The sequence below is a fragment of the Echiichthys vipera genome (assembly GCF_963691815.1).
Source record: "Echiichthys vipera genome assembly, chromosome: 13".
Lineage (NCBI taxonomy): Eukaryota > Metazoa > Chordata > Actinopteri > Perciformes > Trachinidae > Echiichthys > Echiichthys vipera.
The window spans coordinates 1,198,589-1,208,589 of record NC_139838.1 but is presented as its reverse complement, the minus strand read 5'-3'; the positions used below and the strand labels follow the sequence as shown (position 1 = coordinate 1,208,589).

General features: G+C 42.7%; 1 protein-coding gene across 2 annotated transcripts in view; it reads left to right on the top strand.

Annotated features, from left to right (window-relative positions):
• The first annotated feature begins 9,187 nt into the window (after positions 1 to 9,187).
• Positions 9,188 to 10,001, top strand: part of sema4ab (sema domain, immunoglobulin domain (Ig), transmembrane domain (TM) and short cytoplasmic domain, (semaphorin) 4Ab) — a 39,025-nt gene continuing 38,211 nt past the window's right edge. For both annotated transcript variants that reach the window (XM_083926146.1, XM_083926145.1), the window contains exon 1: positions 9,188 to 9,323. The gene's annotated coding sequence lies outside the window, so the exon portion shown is untranslated. The remainder of the gene's footprint in view (positions 9,324 to 10,001) is intronic.

The window sequence follows — 10,001 nt, the reverse complement described above, 5'->3', positions numbered from 1 at the left end:
AATTGCTTACAACCACAAAAACTAATTATAATTGCTCAAGTAGGCTAAAATAGCAGGCTCTGAGTGATACTAATTGAAGAGCCATTTTGCAGCCGTAACAATTGGTTCTTCCAAGGGAGCCGAGCCAAAAGAGCTGAATCTTTGAAAAGAGCCGGACTTCCCATCACTAGCGGGTGACAGATAGTATCCCACTTGTCTCATGATATGCTCATTGCTCAACGTCAACCTGTGTGACAGCAGCTTCATGTTTGACACTGAGAGGCATACAGCCTGTTACCACATGGCTGTTTCCAGGTCACTACTAATCCTCTCCAATCTTCTTTTCTCCTCATTAGCCATCTAACCCACTCCTTTCCCTGCTGCACTCACAAAGAAGCCTGTCTATGACTAATTCTGTAGAAGTCTAATTTTGCACACCATAGTTTGAACCTAAATTTGGTACTTTAAGTACTGCTGAATTCTAATCTGTCATGGTGTGACGTGACAGGTAAAATAAACATTTTGATCAACAGGGGAACTCGAAGCTGAAGCTGAATAGAGAATAGAGGTGGCTTCAAGAACAGTCAAGAATGGACAGTCTCAACGAACAAAATCCTCAGTGTCCATAAAGTTGTTGTGCATGTCAATACGTTTTGACCAATTCTGCAGCGATAGCAGTTTTTTTTTTATGTCTGAGCAGATGAAATAACCTGGTGGGAGACAGACTGTGGAGCCAAACATCAGAAGATTCCCCAGCAAAAAAATCAAGATGGAAATCAAGTAAAACAACATACCCAACAGGTACAGAGTACTCACTGTAGGGGTTGGCTTCAACCCTTGCAACGAGCTTTCTCTCTTTAATAACTGTCTTTGCTGTATGATAGTGAGATATTGTGCTAATAAGCTATTTTTAGTGGATTCATTTGTTTTTGTTGATGTGTTACTCAGCTGATATAGGATGTATTTTCAAATGTTGTGTCCACTCAAGATTCATTTTTAATGAGGGGCATTGTTGAGTTAAGGGATAAAATAGATCACAAAAATCTACAGGTTTATTTTTTAGATTATACAGGTTTTACTATGCATTACTGATATGTGTGCATCCAGAACTGGACTTACCTTTACTATGCTTCTCAAAGTAGAGAGTACTCCTGTAACTTAGTAGCACACCTTGATAAATAAGACCACAGAATGGTCAAAATTCAATTGAAAGGGGCTTTATTTGGGAAACATACGTTTACATTGGGGAAATGTGAAATAACAAAAAATGTACAAAGAATAAGAAAAGATCTATGAGAGAAAGGGAATGTGTAAATATAGCTATGTACCATTGCAACATTGTAATCATATACAGTGGAGATCAAAATTAGAGAACAATTAATAAATACTTAATTTAGTATGAAATACTGTTATTTGTTATGGTTCACAATTTGTTGGAATATCACTGCTGTACTAGCATGTTTTTTAAATAACCAAGGCACTTCAACAAAAACCTTTATTTTGTGAGGAAAAACAGGGGCAAAATTAGAGAACACTTTCAGATCCCTCCCAGTTATTGGTGTTAATCTGGTACCTGGTGATAATTGACTTCATTGTTGGACACACCCTATTTATCTGGCAGCTCTCCTGGTTACTTTGAAAGATGGCGAGCTGCTCTAAGGTGACTGAAACCCTGAGACAGCAGGTTGTTCAGATGAAGGCCAAAGGGATGACCCTCTCAGCCATCAGAGAGAGGTTGGGCAATCACAGTCTGTGATTTCAAGAATATTGAGACTTTACAAGGACACAGATTAATTTAAGTCCCTCAAAAAGGCCGGTTGTCCATGTCCAAGTGCAGAAGAGGACAGGATTATGCAAAGACTCTCAATGGTGAATTGGTTCAACACTGGAGTTGGTCTCCAGTTCAGTGCTGAACATGGCAAGGATCTGTCCTGCACAGAGTGTCTCATCGTTTAAGCCTTTTTGGAATGAAAGCCCACTCTGCAGTGACCAAAGCTCTCATCAGCAGAAAGAATGCAAATGCTAGACTTGCCTTTGCTGAGGAGCATGTTGTGAGGACAGAGGAGAACTGGTCCAGGTTGCACTTCAGTGGTCAGAGTACGTTCAATTTATTTGGGTCTGATGGGAAACATTATGTTGGGCGTAGGACCGGGGAAAGACTGAACCCAAAGTGTGTAATGAAGTCAGTTCCATTCTGAAGAGGAAGTGTCATGGTTTGGGGGATGTTTTCTGCAGCACGAGTTGGGCCTCTTGTACAGCTACATGGCAGGGTGAATGTAAATGTTTATGTGAACCTCCTTCAGCAACATGCAATACCTCCACTGCAATTGTCTCCTAATCAGCTGCAATTTTTTTGCAAGACAATGTCCCCTGTCACACTGTAAAACATGTTAAGCAGTTCCTTTAAGCTAAGAATATTGAAACAATGAAATGGCCAGTCCAGATCTAAACCCCATAGAGAATCTCTGGAAAATCCTTGGCAACAAGGTAATGGCTAAGAAACCCACTTCATGGGGCGGCCGGTGGCTGAGTGGTTAGAGCAGTCACCTCATGTAAAGATGCTGAAGGTCCTTGAGGCAGCGGTCGGAGTCTAACCCACGCCCCTTTGCTGCATGTCTCCCCCTTTCTCTCTCACCCAAGTTCCTGTCTGTCCTACAGTGTTGATTGCTCTAAGACTGCAAGGGAAGCTCAGCTTCCCCTAAAATGTCACCAAAAAAAAAAAGTGAGATTGATTTAGTGCAAGAGGTGGGGAAAAGGTCCTTTAGGGTGTCCTGGTGTAGTGGAGTAATGTTGTTGCGGCATATTATGAACAAGGCAGTGAAGCGCAGACTTTTATTTCGAAGGGTAGCATTTTGTGATGTCATGTCTGTTATTTAAGTTGTATTTTATTTATTTGTGTTTATGCTTTTGTGCATAACGCCCTCTTTCGTCCGTGATTGTCCCAGAAAGAGCACAGAGCATTCACGAGAAAACCTGTAAACATCTGAACATTTTTCTTCTCCATAATGCAGGTATAAAGGAATAAACAGTGTTGAAACCAGCCAGGAGTGTGTCTTAATAAATAACACAACGCAGAGTTAGACCCACTACACTGGTATGACAAGGTGAGCTGGCTGACTGGAAGTGCTGCCACAAATAAAATGTACTCTTGGCCATGCCTCTTGATGAAACCATGTCACGGATGTGTTGTCTGGTCAAAAGTGGGTTTTGGGGATCTAACTAACTTTTTGACAGGGCATACAAAAGGTATGAAAAAAGCGATGAACATGTGTGTGCATGTGCAAGGTTAAGTTGCCTGGGCAGAGTCAGTCAAACAAAACAGGGCTTTCCTAAACTACCTTATTGATGTGACTTTCTTGCTTGGCCGTCAGGAGCTGTCATTTAGGGGGCATGATGAGAGTGGTAAATCATCCAACAATGGGAATTACAGGGAGTTTACAGAAACATTAGCAAAATATGACTCTGTCCTGGCCACACAATTCCAGTCATCAGCTGTGTTTTCTGGGATGTCCCATTCAATCCAAAATGACTTGATCACTGCTCTTTCAACCACTGTTTCTGATGAGATCAAAGATGAAATTCAGGCTGTTCCCTTTTTTGCATGGCAGGTGGATGAGACAACTGACATAGCTTGCTGTGCCCAACTCTCTGTCATTGTTCGCTATGTGGATAGTGCAGGTAAAATTCAGGAGCGCTTTATTGGATTTTTTAATGTTTCTGGGGAAAGAGATGCTCAGCCTGTTCAGCTCTCAATGGTTTGCAGGCCAAAGTTAAAGCAAGTGCAATGTTTGTGCATTGCTATGCACACAGATTTAATCTGGTGCTGTCTCAGAGGGCTAAATGCTTATCTAAGTGCAGAATTCCTTTTGCATCTCTCTCTGGGTTTGCCACATTTTTCTCAAAATCCACAAAAAGGATGTCTTTTCTTGAGTCTGCAGGCTGTTCAAGGTTGCCCAGAAACGCTCCTGGATGGAATTTTACATCAAGTATAGTGAGCACTGTGGCAAACAATGATTATGCCCTCCTGCAGACTTTTGAGAAGGTCATTGCAGATAAGACCATGGATGATGACACATTAGATTGTGCCAAAGGCTTTCTGATGAAACTGGAGGATTTTGAGTTTGTGTTCATGTTGTACACAATTGAACAAATCTTCTCTGAGACTGATGTGGTGTTTGACATTGTCCAGCAGATATCTATGGGTGTTCTGTACTGCAAGAAAATAATTGAATCTCTTCTTGCTTATGTCAAAGAGAAGAGGTCAGAGGGGGCTTTCCAGGCTGTCGATGCCAAAGCATCAGATCTCACATCGAACCCGCAAACTGAGGCCGTGAGAAACCACTGTCTGTCACAACTGCAGGATCGCTACAGTAATCTGTACATGACCATCCTAGACAATCTTTCAGAGCAGATGGCTCGGTGTTTTGCAACTTTAGAAAGCATGCGCTTCTTAGAATTAGTCAATCCAGGGAAATTTAATGAGATGAGACAAATGTTTCCAGAGGAGGCGTTTCAGACAGTGCAATGCCTCAGCTGTACAAACTGTTGTCATTGGTAGCAACAGTTGGAGCTACATCTGCAGGTTTAGAGAGGAGCTTCTCCTTAGCGGCTCAAGTCTTACACCCACAACGCAATGGGCCAAGGCCGTTTAAGCAGCCTAGCTCTGCTGGCCATTGAGAAGACACTGGTCAAGTCCCTGGGAAAGACGCCTATTTGGTACGAAAAGGTCACAGATCATTTTCTTGAAAAGGAACGAAGGGTAGAATTTACATATAAATAAACAAACACATTTATGATGTAGGCTGGAAAATTGAGCTTCCCCTCCTTGAAAGACCAGCAGCCGCCACTGCCTATAATAAAGGCTTGAATAACTGCCAAAAAATGACACCCTACAGTTACTGAACTGTGGAAGAGAATGCAAGAAGAATGGACCAGGATCAAACCAGAGCAGTGTGAGAAACTAGTGAAGTCCTGTCGGCGCAGATGTGCTGACGTCATTCAAAGCTGTGGCCTCTACACTTCCTATTCATTTCTGAATCCTTTAGCCTGAAGAAAACATTGCTGAAATCTTCTCTTCTGAAACAGTGGTTAATTGTCTAATTTTGATCACTGTTTTTTTTCACAACATAAAGGTTTTTGTTGAAGTGCCTTTGTTATTTAAAAATACTAGTACAGCAGTGGTATAGCCACAACAGATATTCTATTAAATTCTGAACAATAAAAAATAACAATATTTCAGAATAAATCAAGTATTCATACTTGCTCTTTAATTTTGATCTCCAGCGTATATAACTGAAAAAAGGTCAAGTTTAACTTTTGCTCTTAATTCATATGTACACCTACAGGTAGGTAAAGATAACAGTTTGACTGCAGTTAAGAACTGTTTAATAACTGCAACTTGTCTATGTACAGAGATCAGCACAGCACATCAGGTCAGTGAAGGAATACACAGTTTTCATGATGGTTTAATTCCATTGGACCGTTTCCTGTTACAGTATAAGAACTCACAAATCTTGCTGCTATGATTGCACATTGATGTATTTCATCCAGCAGGGAGAACTTTTTTTTAGTACCAGCTGCGATCGACAGCCGGCATTGTTTTCAGTTTGTGTGTGTGTGTGTGTGTGTGTGTGTGTGTGTGTGTGTGTGTGTGTGTGTGTGTGTCATTAACCATGCATGATAGACTAGATATCCCCACCTCTTTCTGCCGGCGATTTGAATTTGCTCCGCACAAGGGTCTGAAACAGAGCAGGTCTGTTCCTGTTTCCTTTTCTCTGGATTCAATCACAAAGCTAGCTTTTTTCACCTGGCACGCTATTGTCTGGTTAAACCTGACGACGTTAGAAGCGCTGCAAGCAGTTTTGTGTTTACATTTTACATTCAACATGGCGACCACCGAAGCGCAGCAACTGCTACTCATTGATGCAGCTCTCGCTGCAGTTTGAAATGATTTCCGTGGCAAGTTTACTTTGAAAACTGAGCAGATGGCGGCGCATGTAGACGCAGCGACCTCTCGCTCTCCCGATCATGCAATGTTTTGTTAGTTTAAAGAATGTTTGTCAGAACATTTTTTTTGTCAGTCTACATCGGAATATAAGTACAGGCTTTATTAGACATCCGAAAAAGCAAGATCTGCGAAGATTTGGAACCAACAACAGAGACATTCAAAGAGCTCAGACTGCTGAATCGGCCTGCTCTCACATTGGACTCGCCTGCTACCCCTCACCCAGAAAGGAGGCATCGAAAAGAGCAAGATCTGCGAAGATTTGGAACCAACAACAGAGACACTAAAAGAGCTCAGACTGCTGAGTCGGCCTGCTCTCACACTGGATTCGCCTGCTACCCCTCACCGAGAAAGGAGGCATCAGAAGCGGTGTGCGAGGACAATGAAGAGGGGCAAGTGTGGCGGATATCTGAGCCAGGCTAGTCCAACTCGCCCAGCCATTCCATCTATCCTCCTGGCAAATGTACGATCATTGGACAATAAAATGGACCACATCCAACTGCTGAGATCAGTGAATCCAAAAGTGAGTAACTGCTGTGTGCTTGTATTCACTGAAACATGGCTCATTGACAACATTCCCGACTCTGCTGTACATATGGAGCAGGTAGCATGCTACCGAGCGGACAGAGCCCTCGTAGAAGGGAAGACCCGTGGCGGAGGGATCTGTGTTTACATCCGAGATGCGTGGTGCCGGGACGCGATGGTGGTATGCAAACACTGTTCTCCACTGGCGGAATTTATGATCATAAAGTGTCGTCCTTTCTATCTGCCCAGAGAGATGACTGTGATTCTACTAGCTGCAGTCTACATCCCTCCCACTTACAACAGTGATAGGAACGCTGCACTTAATGAACTGTACCAAGCCATCAGTGAACAACAAATAGCACATCCAGATGGTTTCACTATCCACGCAGGAGATTTTAACCATGCTGATCTCAAGACTATACTGCCGAAATTTCACCAGCACGTTAACTTTCCAACAAGGGGAGTTAACACCTTGGATCTGGTCTACACCACACACAAAGGAGTGTACAAAGCCACCCCCCACATTGGCCTATTTGACCACCTTACTGTTATGCTAATGCCAGTATACAGACAAACAGTGGAAGCCACCAAACAGGTTCTGAAGCAGATTAGAGTGTGACCAGAGGGAGCCTCCTAAGCTCTTCAAGACTGCTTTGACACTACAGACTGGGAGATGTCCAAACAGGCAGCCACTTACAACAACAACACAAACACTGTGACCAAGAGAACATAATGCTTCACCACCCATCCTAACGACATTCTACAGAGGCACCATTGAGAGCATCATTTCCAGCTGTATTACTGTATGGGGCGGGTACAACGGAAGACCCCTGCAGCGCATAGTGAATACAGCAGGGAAAGTCATTGGTTTATATATACACACACATATAACACCTGGTGATAAATGCTGGTTTGGGCCAGACCAGACTCTAGAATTGCCTCAGGCCTTGCCCATAACATGGAAATAGCGCTGCTTATCTGTGGTAGTTGAACTTCTATGTGCCACTGAGCAGCTGTAGTTTTTTATTAAAAATCAGTAGATATTGCAATGATACAAAAAAAACACTAAGCACTAATTATTTGCCTTGTAGTTGTTGTAAAGCTAAGTTTTGTTAGTGTGTCAATGGTAATTCCCATTACATGTTAGCGTTGTGCTAACACTCCATTTTGGCTTAATGGACTAGGCAGCTTGTAAAAATGTAGTTCTGGGTTCTTTACCCTCTTGGTAGTACATACCACAATACAGCAGTTTTTAGTTTCTTTCTTTTGCTAATAGACAGAATAGACTAGGAGACATGTTCACACAACACAAAGTCAATGGAGAGCATTGTTGGCAGGTCTTTCTGTCTATGTGGGTGCAGTGCATCATCAATCCTCGATTTCAGGCCGGTCAAAACAATATTTTCTGACATGTAGGCTTTATTATATATTAGCCAGGGCTGTCAAGTGTCATGCATTGAACGTGACCAGGCGCGTCGTTGTCAGTGAAAACATTTGGGGCTGTAGCCCAGAAGTCTGAGTCCTTTTCAGATGGGAGTTTGGGGTTCTCCCCCGGGAATTTTTTCAAATCGCGCTGATGAACATGCAACATGTGACGTAGTTTGAGAATGTAAGGAAAGACCAATAGTCATGTGTGACTCCTGTCGGGGCAGGTCTACTGAGTAGCTTAATGTTTCTGTTAGGAAAGGTCAGCACAGACCCCAGAAGCAGAATGAGACATTAGAACAGCCTACAGCTTCAGAAACACTGACATGCACAGACCTGATGTCAACCGGACCGGGTTGAATCCACTGCAGATCTCCTGAAACTGTGCTGACTAAAAGACATCACTGCTCCGACAGACATTTCTCTCCGGACCGGGGTTTGGGTTTAACCAGTGACCTGTCAACTGGACACTTTCAGCTGAAAGAGTCTGCGGTTGCCATAGTGACGGCAGATGTTAATAACAGGAAGAGAATGCGTAGCTGGCCTTGTGAATGCCTCTATGTTAAGTTTTTCAAGACAATGTTAAACATAACGTCACCTACCTGATCGGCCTTTATAGTTTTGTTTGAGTAAATGTGTCAGTCGAGTTTCTCTTCCTAATCTATCTATCAATCTATCTCTAATTATTGATATATATTAATCTATTTGTCTTTGAAACCTATTTGTGTAACCACGTCTGTGTAGAATTTTATTCAATACTTAAAAATAAATCCGTTGTGGGAAAATAAATTAAATTCAAGAGATTAACCTTGTGCGCCTCTGGAGTTTAGTCAAGCTGCCACTTACCACTTACTCTGCCAATCAAAAACAAAAAGACAGGGGCTACACAATGACCAATCAGAGAAAAAAAAAAAGCACTACTGTATCTGGAGCTCCAAGCATCACTTTGAGCAGAGTGAGTCATCCCCTATTTTAATGTTACATTAGAACAAAATTACAACTTATTTGACACAAACAATGACAACTTGAGTGCTGTTAGAGAATGTTGCAGATAATTAGCACCAGTTTTTCAATGCTGAGTTACTGAAAAATGTAATTCTTGCCCGTCTTTAAAACTTGAGAGCCCTGGGGAACTAAACTGTGCCTCGGGCCTGAGAAAGGCGGACCCCGGCCCTGCTGTTTGGATGGTTGTTATGTGTGTGGCTGGCCTGCAGGTGGAGGCTGGATCCTGATGGATCTTAAGATGGGAGGAGGCTCTGAGGCTTTGTTGTTACACTACAGGCTCAACCGCGGTCGGCGGTTTCCCTCACCGGGTCACGTTTCTTCTGTCTGCTTTTCACCGCTACAAGAGCAGTTGGATTTTTTTCTGGATCGAGCGTCAAACGGAGAAGTAAGAGAACTTTTACTGTCGCAGGCTGTCCACCAGCGGATGAGTGCTGTTTGTCTCTGGAGAAAATGAGGCTCGTTTGTTTTATGGCGTCCTGTTGCGCACATAAGAAAAATGACTCTTGAATACTGAAGCAGTGAAGCAACTGAACGTAAACTGGAATGGATGGGAATACGTAACTTCGACTACCACGTGTTTAGTTCACTGTTCTCTCAGCTCCTGTCTGCTACTCATGCGGTAAACATGATGGAATACAAAGAACACAGAAGGAAAGCTAAGATTAATAATAGACTACATACACACACACACACACACACACACACACACATACGCGCGCGTTGATCGAACCATGTTGGTTTCTGATGAAGCTACTGGACTAAAATGAAAAGGTGTCAGTAGTGTGGACAAAACGTGTTCAAACTCGAGTAAACCAGTGGCAGAAGTGATCCTTTGAAATTAGTTGAATGAGGAGTTACATGCTGCACTAATCATGCATGTGTGGTGACATTTGAATAGCGGAAGAAGAGCTGCCACAAGTCAGCATTAGTGTTGTGTGCTGGTGACATGCCAAAAAGTGGCATGTGACAGAGTTGTGTCAGATTACTTTAAAATGTCGTCAGTAACAGAATACAAATTACATTTCCCATTTTTATTCAGGAACACAGGGTCCGTTCCGAGTGC